We start from the raw sequence: 15,323 nt of genomic DNA, 5'->3' as shown, positions 1-15,323 counted from the left end.
GTTGGGCCAAGGGAGAGGGAGAAGCAGGCTCCTGGTTGAGCAGGGAGTGCAATGTGGGGCTAGATCCTAGGACCCTGAGATCATGACCTGAGCTAAAGGCAGATGCTTAACTAACTGAGCCACGCAGGCTCTCCTGTATATTTACTTTCTAGTCCTATAAAGTACAAATGTGTTTCTTCTTTTTTCTTTTTTTAAGATTTTATTTATTTATTTATTTATTTATTTATTCATTTATTTGACTGAGAGGGACAGCAAGAGCAGGAACACAAGCAGGCGAAGTGGGAGAGGGAGAAGCAGGCTTCCCAAAGAGCAGGGAGCCTGAAGAGGGGCTCCATCCCAGGACCCTGGATTCATGACCTGAGCCAAAGCTTAATGACTGAGCCACCTAGGTGCCCACAAACATGTTTCTTATTGAGGTTTATTATTAAATTTAAACATAAACTATTTAAATTATTGTATCAACTTATACTAGGAGGTCCTATATGTTAGTATAAATGCAGACCACCCAAATGTTATTGCTTATGGGGATATCCCTTTAGTGTTCATGGACAGGTATGAAGTACGGGAATGCCTTTATAATGCAGAAGAAGGTCTGCTTCTGCTTGGCACCATTTTGTATTCAAAGTAAGGATGCTTGTTAGTTAGCTCATGGCATTTTCCTTTAGTCTATAAGATGTGGGGCATTTGGGATGACATTTTTGCTCATGCTCATCTTATTTCTTTGGTCACTCCAGACATTTCTGGGAAGAAGGATTTTAACACTTCTTATGGCATTATGTTTTCTGGAAGTCAACCTATACTTTCATGGACTCTTAAAAAATCCAGTCATATGTTGTTTCCAGTGCTTGGAATAATCTCTCAAAGATGATTACCATGTTAATGCCTAAAAAAATGTTTTAAAGCTCTTTTTCATGAATGCCTTACCTTAGCATTCAGAATTAAGATCTGTCTCTGATTCAAAAATCAAAGTATAATCACACATGAATTATTACACACATGTTAACTTCTCATGCTCCATGCAATCTTTTTTAAAAAAGGTAAAATGCTTTAAATAGAGGTTTATATTCCAGGCCATTTTAACAACACAGATAAGCACAAAAAAAGAAAGTACAAGGCTTTCACAGTTACACCATTCTGAGATAACCTATGTTAAAATAGCTTTTCAGTTTTCTTTCATTGTACTCAGCGTGAAGAGAGCTGTATTGGCCAGGGTTTGTCCTGGGGAGAGCGCTGTCTGGGTCTGGAAGGAACATCCTGAAGTTTTGGTCAGCAAAGGCCACAAAAGAAAAACTCAGATAAAAACCCCAGTTTCCTGAATGTCCCTCTAAGGACAGACATTTGGGTGGCTGTGGGGTCATCTTGTGCTTTGAGTTGTGATGAGTGGGGAACACAGGTTGAGGATCAGGGCTGGGCCCAAGCTGAACCCCTCTATGTAAAAGAGGGGGGAGGATTTTGTTTTATTTTTGGGGGGAGGCAAGATGATAAGCTAGAGGGAGGAAAAGGGGATCAAGAGAGAGGTAGACAGGACACGAGGGACAGGGAGATAAGAATAACTCCTGGGGTTGGTAGGGTCGAAGAAGAATGTCTTAACTTGTTTAATATGGGATATGTGAGATATGTAAGCCTCTTCTGGGAGGGTTCAAAAATGTCAGGAAATTCTTCAACACTTGCTTATGTCAGGAGTGATAGATTCTGACCCTTCAGACACAGGAGTTCTTGCTACTGGACTTTGCACTATTTAAAAGGCCCCACTTCCAGTTTATTGAGGGAAGCCCAAGTTAACTAGCATAAAAACATTCACAAATGGGCTGACCACATAGTGGCACTCAGTCAGTGCTAAATCATCTCTCCCCATTTCTTCCTCCTAAATGATAGTATATTGTATACAGTATATCGTATGTTGTGTATAGTATATTGTGTATATAAAATATAGAGTATATTGTATATAGTATATTGTATATTGTGTTTTTTAATCTAATCTAAAGTGAAGAAGCAAAATTGGTCTCTGGCCACTGTTTTATTGGTCACCCTTTCTGTGTTGATTGATGTGGTAAGCTTGAATGACAACAGCCCAAACAGACTGCATATTACTGCATAGTGAATTTCAAATCTTGTGAAAGAGGTGGGATTTCATGACAGTGTTGAAATAGATACTGGAGAACATCTGCAAAGTCATTGACAAATGAGGATCTGGCTGCACTGGGACAGTCAACCATAGGAAAGACACTCAGCAAGAATGATGCCCCATGCTGGGGCAGAGTGTGAGTTTACTATCGAAGGATTAGGGGAGGCCCCTGGGGAAGTGGATGAAGACCATAACGGAACAAAACATGACCCGGTTTATAGATTCGTTGTGAAACTCAGTGCCGCCAAAGATGTCATTGATATACTCAGGGTTCACTTTATTCCTTCTAAGAATTGGTGCATGGATACGATTTTAACCTGCATTATGTGAAATGTTGGACAAACTTGTTTTTGGGTTGGTTAGTTTGGGTTTTCAAGATAAAGCTTGAGTTGAATCGTAGTTTTGGTCTAGTTGCTATAATGATTCTAGTTTATGATAGAAAATCTAAAACAGAAACATAGATAACTCTGTAATAAACTCCTATGTACCTGTTACCAAGTTTGAACAATTGTTAACTCCTGGTCATTTTTTTTTAAAAAGGTTTTTATTGAATAAAAACAAAAATATATAGATATAGAAGAGCACAACGTCACTCAAAGCACAGCTTGTAAATTCTCTCAAACTTAAAACTCAATTAAGTCCGCAAGGAGATCGAAGATACAAGGTCACCAGGTCCCGGGAGTCTCCCTTCCAGCCACTACTCAGGTAGTGACCATCCTGACTTTTAACACCATAGACCAGCTGCGCACAGCCTGTCTTCTCCAAAATAGGTAAATAAAATAAAATAACAATAATCTCATAATCACATTTTTAAAAATTAGCCATAATAGCTGAATGTCAACAGATATCCTGAATGTGTACACTTCTCTGTCTCCTAAGTTTAAAATTTTGCAAGTTGTTCCAATCACCATCTAAATAAAAAGGTTTCTTAACTTCTTTTAATCCGTACGTTCCCTCTCTCTCTCTGTCTGCCCCCTTCCCCTTCCCACCACCTCATCCTTCTCTTCTCTCCCTCATGATAATTTCTGCCGTTGTTGCAGAGACTGGACATTTGTTGTGCGGAATTCCTCATGGGCTGATTTTCATCACCGCTATGGTGATATGTATAACGTCTTTATTTGTCTCATGTGTATTCTGTAAATTGGTGGTTAGGTCCAGAATTTTGATCAGATTCAGGTTTGATATTTTGGTGAGAATGCCTCACAGGTGGAGTGAGACCCTTCAGAAGCCCATCTTTCTGGTTGGCTCTCGTGAGCTATAGTCATCACTCAGATCCATCAAAGTCCTCATGGATTTGGAACACAACGGTGTGCAGTCATGACTTCTTTTTGTCTTAGACTCAATACTTCTAGAAACTTCCCTCACCATCCTTATCTGGCTACCTCAAGGGACAGTTTATATAAGGAATACAGAATAAATACTCAGTAATTTCCCTTTATTCATAGTTAAATAAAAGTGAGTAGCTTCCCTAGAATCCTCAAGAAGTGACTACTGAGTATTTTCTTCTTTTTTTTTCCCCATTTTAAGTGATCACTTGATCTCTTGTCATGCTTTAGTACATTTTTACTAGGACAGTTTGATCTCACATTTAAGTGGCCTCACGTGGAATGGACCTACCCCCCACTCTCTCCCCCAAGTTATCAGATAATGCAGCACCTAATGCTGTTTATGTAATAAAGCATCTGAATGGGGAGACAGGGCCTCTGATTTTAAATGTGAGAACTCACCATCCCTCTCTGTGAAGACAACAGGAGCAAAATCCACTCAGAAGCCTTTTTGTTTAGGAAAGAGACATCAGAATGTACCTCTTACTAAGGCAGACCTTAGACCCAAAGCACCCCTTGCTCGAGAGGAGACTTGTTAAGGTGACCTGGTGGCTTGCCACACAAGGCTCAGTGTGTGAACCTGAGCAAGGAACCACAGAAGGGAAGAATTCCAGAGCTGTTACTAGCTCTGTAGAATCTCTGTCTTTAAGTAAGAAATTATGTCAGAGTGTACACAGCATGTCATGCAAAATGTATTAAGGTAGTGAAACTAGATTCAAAATAAGTCTGGGAAAAGTCTAGCTGACTGCCGTGCGACAAGCTCAGGCCCCAAGTGTGAGTCTAGGCTGAGCACAAATTGGCCCATCTAGGCACGTTCCCCACCCCCGCCCCCAACCTGGGCATCCCCTTCAGCTTCTGGTTGGCAGGGACGTTTGGGTTAGTGGGCTTTTTCCTTAGCAAGAGTTTCCCCAGGGGGATCTCGTGCAGCTGGAGGGCTGTGAAGCTACATTTCTGAAGTCATCATCAATCTGCCCCTTTGGATCCCAAAGGCAGGTTTCCCTTCCTGCCCTGCAAGGAGAGAGCATGATGAGGACATGTTGGTCGAAGAGAGAGTTTGTTTTAAAGAATGCTATGATTTCCTGGGCGCCAACAGTATGCTTTTATCTTATATAATGTACTTGTTCCCCAAATACCATGATGATGTGAACTCTGATCCCCTTTTTATAGATAAAGAAAATGAGGCTTAGAGAGGCCTAGTGCTTGTTTAGATTAGGTGGCTGGTCAGAACCTAGCAGAGCTTCTCATCTAGGTCTCGGGGACTTCTGGGCCCAGGTGGGCACTGATCCTCCTACTCCCAGCCCACTGCTGGGCTTTCTGGAGCACCTGCGTCCTGCTAACCCCCCATGAAGCATCTGGGACCCTCTTGGAGGATTAGCTCCTTGACCCTGCAGGCTTCCTCTTGACCTGCTGCTGCCCCTGGTCCCATGCTGCGGGATCCATTCTCCTCTGCCTTAATACCGTAGCCTCCTCTTGGCCTCTTGATTCTCTCTAGAGTTTCTTTACAAGGCACAGGCAGAGGGAACCTTTGGAATGCAAGTCAGATCACTGTCCAAGGGCCCAACTCACCGGGCAAAATAAAAAAATCCTTACGTGAGGCCAGGTGGATCTCCGCCGCTCCCCGCCCCAAGATCCTGCCTGCTCTCTGAGGATGCCAGCCGCAGGCCTGCTGTTCCACAGGGCCACTGAAGGGGCCGGTGTCTTCCAGGCTGCAGGAGGCCTTCTCAGACCCCTGACTAAAATTGCAGCACCTCTTGCTCCACCGCCCAGAGCGGTCTCTAGTCCCCCTCCCCCAGTTTTGTTTTGCCCGAAGCACTAGTACCTTCTTCCCCATCCGTAATTTGCATTTTTTTTTAATTTTTAAAAATTTTTAAAATTTTATTTATTTCTTTGACAGAGATCACAAGTAGGCAGAGAGGCAGGCAAAGAGAGAGGAGGAAGCAGGCTCCCCGTTGAGCAGAGCCCGATGCGGGGGGGCCCCATGCGGGGCTCGATCCCAGGATACTGGGATCATGACCTGAGCTGAAGGCAGAGGCTTAACCCACTGAGCCACCCAGGTGCCCCCATAATTTGCATTTTTATTTTGTTTGTTTATCTGTCTCCCTGTTATAATTTAAACCCCTGGGGGGCAGGAATTTGGTCTGTTTCGTTCCCTGCTTTGTCTCAGTGTCTAGAATAGTGCCTCAGAGCACACGAAGGGTGGTTGGTAAGACTCCCCTCAGAGCTGTAGACCCAGGCTTCCGGGTTGTTTGCTGCCTCTGTGCCTTGGAGACGGGCCTAACCCACAGGCGGCCACCTGGGGATCCCTGTCGCTGGTCGCTTCAGGGTGACTGTGGTCAGGACCGGAAATCTGCATTATCTCTTCCTACCAGGAGGTGGCAGTGTGCTCACTCGGCCAGGGCTGTCTGCACTTGGGCTTCCCTGATTCACCGTGCGGTCTCTGGTGTGGTACCAAGTGACCTAGGGGAGCTAGGGTCCCCGCACCTAGCCCAGGACTGTCCCTGCTGCGAGAGAGAGAAGTCTCTGTCATTCTAGCCCTGGATGACTTGTCAAAAGGCCAAAGGAAAAGCCGTATTCTCTCTCTCTTTTATCCCCCCTGCTGTAGTCCACAAATTGGTAAGAGGCTTCACTGTAGACTCTTGATACGTGGTTGAATATACATTGAGATCACCTGCAAGAAATCCTTGGCCGGTACTTTCATTTACCTTAGGTTGTTTCTTCCCTTGTGATTATTTGAATATCTCCTCCTCTCTCCAATTCCCCGACACCTCCATGCCAGTTGCTTCCCGAGCTAAAGGGAGTAACTATTTCTCACGTGGCACACAATTTTGAAAAATTGAAATTTCCTTTTGGGCTTTTAATTTTTCAATTTCTATTTTTTAAAAACATTCAAAAGTAAGAACACAGTTCATGTGCCTTTTAACAGGAATAAATGTTAAAATGTTAAAAAACGTTTGGCACTGGGGCACATTTAATAATCATGCAAAAAGTATTAAAGATAAAATAGCAGGAAAAATCTAGAAACATTTATTGGGCAGTTCCTGTGTCAGCACTATGGTAGGTTTGGGAAAATAAAAAAAAATCAATAAGATGAGGTTACCGCTTTCAAGGAATTTAATATCTAATGAGAGTCAAAGACAGTTGCACAACATATTATAATACCAAACAGAATAAAATAAATGCTAAACCATAAGGTAAAGGTACACATGGAGTATTCACCAAGGTAGACAGTATTCTGGGTCATAGAAACTCTGCACTCAAATTGAAAAAATAACCTTAGCTATGTCACAGCAAACTGATAACTGAATCCCAAAAGACTTTACATCACTTAAGAAATTTGGTATGAATACAGTGGCAAAATTAAAACCAGAAAAATTAGGACCCAAATATATATGATTTAATAAAGCTTTATGAACACATATTCATAAAAAATAACGAAATGATAGAGCAAATGATATCAGCAAATTTACTAAGGAATGTAAATTCAGGAGGATGTAATTTTGCTCAGCGAAATCAGGGAGGACTTCATGGAAGAGGTGATTTTTTTTTAAAAAGTCATGCCTTAAAAGACAAGTAGGACTTTGATAGGCTAAAAGGGCAAGAAGTGTATCCCAAATTAAGACATTGGCATAGGAGAAGCACAAGAATGTGATCATGTCATGATCCTGTGTGGCCGGGGCATAGGGCTGTGTTCAGGTAGATGGTGTGGGTCTGGGAATGTCCAACTCCATTTTTATAGGTCAGGACAAAGCACAAGGCCTGCCTCATGGCAGAGACTTAATAAGCACTTATTGAGCAAGGCAGGCAGATTAACAGAAAGAAGAGAATGAAGAAAGAATGAAGAAAGAAGAAAAACAAAGGAAACAAAGAAGGCCAGCTTGGGGAAAGTTGGGTAAGTAGATGCCCAACGTAGCTGATGAGTGCCAAGAGGAAGTAAATCATGAAGTGAGACAAAAGTGGCCCCTTTTCTGCTTTTCAGCCTGCTACTGCCCATTTTTATTGGAACAATAAAAAGAAAATGAGAGGGGTCCTGGGTGGCTCAGTTGGTTAAGTGGCTGCCTTTGGCTCAGGTCATGATCTCAGAGTCCTAGGAGGCATCCTAGGATCGAGCCCCACGTCGGGCTCTCTGCTCAGCGGAGAGTCTACTTTTCCTTTTGCCTGCTGCTCCCCCTGCTTGTGCTCTCTTTCTTGCTTCTCTCAAGTGAATAAATTTAAAAAATCTTAAAAAAAAAAAAGAAAGAAAAAATATTACCCCTTCTTCCCTCACCTGCTGACCATCTGAAAATAGCAATTATTTAAAAAAAAAAATCTTGGAAGTAACTACACCCACAATCCTCCCCTTGAGTGCTATAAAGCGTTCAGATTTCACCACGTGTTCTGTTCTTCCTCTATCTCATGGGCTTTGTCGAATTTTTACATTAATTGTTGTATCATTAGTGTAATTTATATGTTTTTAAAATTTAGGATACATCTCTTTTGCTTAATAACAGCTTCATTGAATATAATTCCACTTCACATGGTTTTAAATGTGCAATTTAAATGGTTTTCAGTATATTCCCCGAGTTATGCCACTGTCACTGCAATCAATTTTAGAAAATTTCACTGCTCCACAAGAAACCCTGGATGTATTAGTGGTCACTCCCATGTTCCCCTGGCTCCCCCAGGTCCAGGCGACCACTGCTCTACTTTCTATCTCTCTCTATTTGCCTATTCTGGGCATTTCATGCAAATGGAGTCATATGCTATGTGGCCTTTCGTGCTCAGTTTCTTTTACTTGGAATAAATGTGTATGCCTCATCCACATTGGAGCTTGGGGAGGGTCCTTCATACCTGATTATTGTTGAGTGATATTTCATTGAGTGGACAGACCGCATTTTATCATCCATTCATCAGTTGCTGGACATTTGGGGTCGTCACACTTTTTGGCTGATATGAATAATGCCTTTCTGAATATTTGTGCACACATTTTTTTATGAACATGTGTTTTCCTTCCTCTTGGGTAGTACCTTGCAGAGTAGTTGCTGGGTCACACAGGAGCTCTGTTTCACCTGTTTTCCAAAGCAGCTGCACCATTTTCGTCCCTACCAGCAGCGGAGGAAGGGTCCACTCTCTCCCTATCTTTGCGAACATGTTATTTATCTTTTTTTTTTTTTAAGATTTTACTTGTTTATTTGAGAGACAGAAAGACTGTGGCGGAGAGAGAGAGAGAGAAAGAGAGAGAGAGAGCACAAGCAGGGCAGAAGAAGAGGGAGAAGCAGACTCTTGAATGAACAGGGAGCCTGATGCAGGGCTAGATCCCAGAACCCCGAGATCATGACTGGAGCCAAAGGCAGACAATTAACCCACTGAGCCACCCAGGTGTCCCGTGTTATTTATCTTTTGATTTTAGTCATCCCAGTAGTGTGAAACAGTACTTCCCTGTAGTTTTGATTTGTGTTTTCCGGATGGCTACTGATGTCAAGTATCTTTTTATGTGTTTTTGGCCATCAGTTTACCTTCTTTGGTGAAACGTCTGTTCAGTCTGTTCATTTTTCATTTGGGTTATCATTTTTTCATAATTGAGTCCTAAGAATTCTTGATGTGTGCTGGATAGAAGTCCCCTAATAGATGTAGGATTTGCAAATATTTTCTCCCATTTTCTGGATTATCCTAGTGCTTTCTTGATGGTGTTCCTTGAAGCACAAAAGTTTTTAATTTTGACAAGGCTAGTTTATTTTTTTCTTTGGTGTCATACCTTAGAAAGCCCTGTTTAACACAAGGTCATGAAGATTGACAGCTATGTTTCCTCTTGAGAGTCTTATAGTTCTAGCTCTTATATCTAGGCCTATCATTCAGTTTGACTTAATTTTGGGTACGGTTTAAGGAAGGAGTGTGATTTCATTTGTGCGTGTGTTTGTATGTGTGATTGACCAGTTGTCCAAGCACTGTTTGTTAAAAAGACTGTGTCTTCCCCATGGAATTGTGTTGGCACTTTTTTTGGAAAACGAGTTGACCATAGATCTCGGAGTTTATTTCTGGGCTCTCAATTGTATTCCATTGATCTCTATATCTGTCCTTATTCCGTACTGCACTGTCTTGATTGCTGTAACTTTCTGGTTCATTTCGAAATTGGGTAGTGTGAGTGTGAGTCTTCCAAGTCTGCTCTGCTTTTTCAAAATTGTTTTGGCTATTTTGAGTTCCATCCATTTCCATCTTAAAATCATTTTGTTACTTTCTGAAAAAAAAAAAAAAGGCATTTGGAGATTGCACTGAATGTATACATGAATTTGGGCAGTATTGCTGTCTTAATGATATTGTCTTCCAATCCATGAACATGGAATGTCTTTCCACTTATGTAAGTTGTCTTTAATTTCTTTCAATGATATTTTGTAGTTTTTAGAGTGTAAGTTTTTTAATTTCTTTTGTTAGATTCATTCCTAAATATTTTATTCTTTCCAGCTATTGTAAATAGAAATTGTTTTTAATAGACTTTATATTTAGAGTAGTTTTAGGTTCACAGAAAAGTTGAGCAGAAAGTAGAGAGGGTCCTAATAACTTCACACTCCTCCACATGCGCAGCCACCCCCACTAACAATGTTTGACATCAGAATGGTATATTTGTTATAATCTATGAACCTACATCAACACACCATAATTATCCAAAGTCCAGTTTATATTAGGATTCACTCTTGTACATTGGGTAGGTTTGTACAGATGTTTAATTACATGTATTTCTTATTATAGTATCATGCAGAGTTTTTTCACTGCCTCCCAAATCCTCTGTGTTCTGCTTACACATCCCCCTATGCCCCAACCGCAACTCCTGGCAAGCACAGGTATTTTTACTGTCTTCACAGTTTTTCTTTTCCAGAATGTCATAGAGTTGGGATCATACAGTACACAGCTTTTACAGATTAGCTTCTTCCATTTGGTAATACGCATTTAAATTTCCTGTCTTTTCAGGGCTTGATAATTTACTTCTTTTTACTGCTAAATAATATTCTACTGTTTGGATATATTACAGTTTATTTATTCATTCAGCAACTGAAGGACTTCTTGATTTCTTCCAAGTTTTAGAAATTACGAATAAAGGTGGTATAAATATCCATGTGAAGGTTTTTGTGGGACATAAGTTTTCAACTCCTCTAGATAAATACCAAGAAGTGCAATTGCTGGATTTTATGGTTAGAGTATGTTTAATTATGTAAGAAATCGTCTGTCTTCCAAAGTATCTGTACCATTTTGCATTCCTACCAGCAATGAATGATAGTTACTGTTGTTCTGTATCTTTGTCAACATCTTGTGTTGCCAGTGTTCTCAGTTTTGGCTCTCATAATAAGTATGTAGTAGTATCTCATTGTTATTGTAATTTGCAATTTTGTGATGACATATGGTGTTGGACTTTTTCGTATACTTTATCGTGTCTTTTGCAGATATTTTTGTCCCAGTCTGTGGATTGTCTTTTTATTCTCCTGACAGTGTCTTTCTTAGAGAAGAGGTTTTTAATTCTGATGGGGTCCATCTTATGAATGATTTCTTTCATGGACTAGGCCTTTGCTGTTGTAACTAAAAAGTCATCACCATACTGAAGGTCATCCAGAGTTTTTCCTAGTGTTATAATTGTGCCTTTCACATTTAGGACTATGATCCATTTGAGTTAATTTTTGTGAAAGGTATAAGGATGTGACACAGATCTAGATTCTTTTTTTTTTTTTTTTTTGCATTGAATGTCCAATTGTTTCAGCATCATTTGTTGAAAAAACTACCCTTACTCCATTGTATTGCCTTTACTCCTTTGTCAAAGAACAGTTGACTATAGTTATGTGGATCTATTTCTGTGTTCTGTCTTCTGTTCCATTGATCTATTTTTCTATTCTTTCACTGTCTTGATTATTGTAGCTTTATGGTAAGTCTTGAAGTCAGGTAGTGACAGTCTTCCAACTTTTTTCTCCTTCAATATTGTGTTGGCTATTCTGAATCTTTTGCCTGTCCATATAAAGTTTAGAATAAGTTCATCAATATCCACAACATAACTCACTGAGATTTTGACTGAGATGGCATTGACTTCATAAATCAAGTTGGGAAAAATAGACATCTTGACAATGTTGAGTTTTCTTGTTCATGAACATAGAATATCTCTCCATTTATTTATTCTTTGGCATCTTTAATCAGAGTTTTCTAGTTTTTCTTATATAGATTTTGTATGTATTGTTAGATTTATATCAAATTAATTTCATTTTTAGGATGCTAACGTGAATGGCATTATTTTTATTTTCAAATTCCATTTGCTTGTTGCTGATATGAAGGAAAGCAACTGACTTTTATATATTAATCTTGTGCCTTATAACCTTGCTATAATTATTTATTAGCTTCAGGAGTTTTTTGGTTATTGATTCTTCTGTATTTTCTACAAAGACCATCATGTCATCTACAAACAAAGTTTTATTTCCTCCTGCTGAACCTGCATATTTTTTTTATTTTTCTTTTTTATCTTATTACATTACCTTGGACTTCCAGTATGATGTTGGAAAGGAGTGGTAAAGGACATCCTTTCTTTGTTTCTGATGGAGTTACTTTTTTAAGTTTCATTTTTTTTGGATTGTTCATTGCAAATGTAGAGAAATACAATTGATTTCTGCATCTTAATCTTGCACCCCGACTATTCCATTTTTTATGCAGCCATTTTAATGGTTGCACACAATTCCATCAAACAATATTCCATAATTTCCTTAATCTTCTCCGCTGTTAGGTTTATATGTTGTTTACAAGTTCTTCATGATTATAAATGGACTCCTGCTGGAAATATTTTCATGCATTCAACTCTTTTCTTTGTATTGATTTCTTTAGACTCAATTTTACAGATATAGGTCAAAGGGAATGAATATTTTGTGTGGGTCAATATTTTTACTGAATAAAATTGTCTTTTAATGGCGTGGATAAAGCCTGGAGCTGATGCATACATGTACTCCTTACCTACAGCTGTTTGATCATCCCATGATAGCTTATCCAGTCTACCACAGAAAAGTTGCTTTGCGATGTAAGCAAAATAGGACTCAAGTTAGAAAGAATGGAGGGCAGTTAGGCATGAAGGTATGCTGTCTTGTGTTGGGTAACTGACTCTTCAACTCCTGCCAGTGATTCTCTTGTGAACACGCACAAGGGTAGTTACTGGGTAAGGAAGGTGGCCGTAACTCAGTGGGATTCACCATTGCTACCACAATAGCTAGAAACATGCCCTACTGATGGTAGGTTGTATCATTCTGTTTAGGCAAAGAAAATCATCATCATCATCATTACCATCACCACAATAGGTGCCATTTGTCCCATGCTCACTGTGTGCAGGACACTGTGTCATGGCCTTAATATCACCTTTAGTTCTCACAACTCTATGAGGTAGATGGTATTAATATTTCTGTTTTATAGATGAATTAGCTGAATCTTTGAGAGATTAAATAACCCTTCAAGCCCTCCCCAGAAATAAGTATTGAAGCTAAGAGTTGAATGCAGGTTTGTTTGGCCAGGGTCCATACACTAAAGCGTTCCATTCTACTGCCTTGTCATTACATATATGAGGACCGAACACCCTGCAGTTTGCTGAGATAATAGTTTTAAAGAAGCACCACCATGGTAAATTATTTACTTCAGCTGAAAAATGGTTATAGAGAAATCATGGCCCTATAATAAGATGTTTTCTTCCCAGGTAAATAGCTTTCCACCAGGAGATAAAATAATTCATCATCCAAGTAAGTTTTAAGGAGATTGGCCAGGTCTGGCCAGTGGCCCCCTCTGGCCACTTTAGCTGGCCTTTCTGTGCATGGGGCTTCCACATGTTTGCCACAAACGTACCCTTGAACCTTTATCTAGGTCATGTTATCTCTCTGCACAGATGTGGAAATGCCAATATCTGGTAGGCTTCTGAGCTTCCTTCTTTTAATTTAAGACGTGGACATAAGAAGACTGTGAAGAAAGTTCATGCAAGTAACACTGGAAATAATGTTTCTAAAAATGGGGTTCTGGAAAATTTAGTATTACAACCGTCACTGTGAAAGCCAGAAGAAAGACACAGACCCTTAGTGGTGGAGGTACCGGCCATGAAATATAAATACAAAAAGCTGAAGAGAACCACCAATATTGGCTTCCAAGGAAGGAAACGATCTCCATGTTGTTTCAATGTGTCAAATAAACAGAGACCTTTCAAAATGGCACATGCCATTATAGAGAAGTGGGCCTAGCCATGACCTTGAGGAAATGGAGGAACCAGATTCTGCTCTCAGAGTGATTTCACAGCTTTACTTTCTCAGGCACAGGAAGAAGTTACTGATGTCCTTTTAGCTGCCAGCCTTACCTAGGCACTGTGGGAGGATACAAAAGTAATCAGACATAGACTTAATGTCACATCATACTCTTAAGGAACTTTGGATCCATCTGGGAAGATGCATAAGCATATACAAAGAGTAATTCAGTTACTCAGAGTGGTGTAGTTGGTATGCTCAGATTTCAGAGGAGGGATGCTCCTGCATCATGAAGGGAATAGAGGCTTCTTCATGGAGAAGGAGCGGCACTGCTTGGGGAGAAGCAGAGGTGGCACTGGGTGCCACTGGATCCGACTCTAGGGCTAGTTGTGCTGGGCGAACCATTTAAACCTCTAGCCTTCAATTTCTTCACCTACAATCTAGGGAGGATGGTCTCCCTAAGGTTTGTTTTCTTTCTCAACTTCTATAAAGTAAGATTCACTTAAAAGTAGCTGCTGTTTATTGAGCACTTCCTGGATCCAGCCCATATATTACTCAACGATGGAATAACCAAATGATGTAGCTCCAATTATTATCACCATTTTATGAAGGAGGAAATTGAAGCTCCAGGGAGGCAGCACAGACATAAAGGGGCGGTGAGCAGCAACACCACTGTGGTAGGCTCAGGGACAGAAAGCAGACCTTGCTGGCTGGAGCAAAGGGTTTGCACACTGATCTGGGTCAATATGCATCTAGCTCACCTTCCAGTTCCTCAAAGGAAACCTGTCTACTGTCTCCATACCTTACACCAGAAACATCAGAAACCTAGTGTCCTATACAAGGGGTAAAGCCTGCCTCCACTGGTGAATGATGCATGAATTACTTAAAGGAAGATCATTCATTAGGGTAGTCCCCCGTTATCTGGGCAGGATACTTTCTAAGACCCTAGGAGATGCCTGAAACCAAGGATAATACCAAAGCTCCCATACATGTGTTCTTTCATATACATACATACCTGTGATAAAGCTCAATTTATAAATTAGTCAAGGTGAGCTATTAACAATAACTGATAATAAAGTAGAGCAATTATAAGAATATCCTGAAATGAAAGTTAGGTGAACGTAGTCTCTCTCTTTCAAAATATCTTATCGTCTTATACTCACCCTTCTCAGCATGAAGTGAGATGATAAAATGCCTATGTGATGAGAGGAAGTGAGGTGAAGAGTGTAGTGTCAGGCTACTAGTGACCTTCCCATCATCCCTCAGGAGGAGGATCATCTGCTTCCAGACCAGAGTTGACCATGGAGGACTGAAACAGCGGAAAGGGAAACCATGAATGGGGGGAACTCCCTACCATACTGATGAGCTTCTTCAATTTTCAGAATGACAGCAAACTATCTCCCCCAAAGATTGGAAGCATCTTTCATTCAGAGATGGAGTTAAGATGAAGTATCACTTGACGTTAGCTGTTAGATGCTGGTCTTATGAGAACCTTCTGGTCACTCAGAGAAACCCTCCCAATTCAGTAGAAAAACCACTTTGCTGGTTTATGGCCAAGCTGTGATGGGGAGCAGAGCTGCTGAGGCTTGAATCTGGTTGTGGAATTGAGCCCAGGGTGGGGTGGGGATGCTGTGGGTGCTCTCCTGCCTCTGAACTTCCTAGCAT

The sequence above is a fragment of the Enhydra lutris genome, unplaced genomic scaffold, assembly GCF_002288905.1.
Source record: "Enhydra lutris kenyoni isolate GAN:26980312 unplaced genomic scaffold, ASM228890v2 scaffoldscaffold99, whole genome shotgun sequence".
Lineage (NCBI taxonomy): Eukaryota > Metazoa > Chordata > Mammalia > Carnivora > Mustelidae > Enhydra > Enhydra lutris.
Note: the sequence above shows the minus strand (reverse complement) of the source record.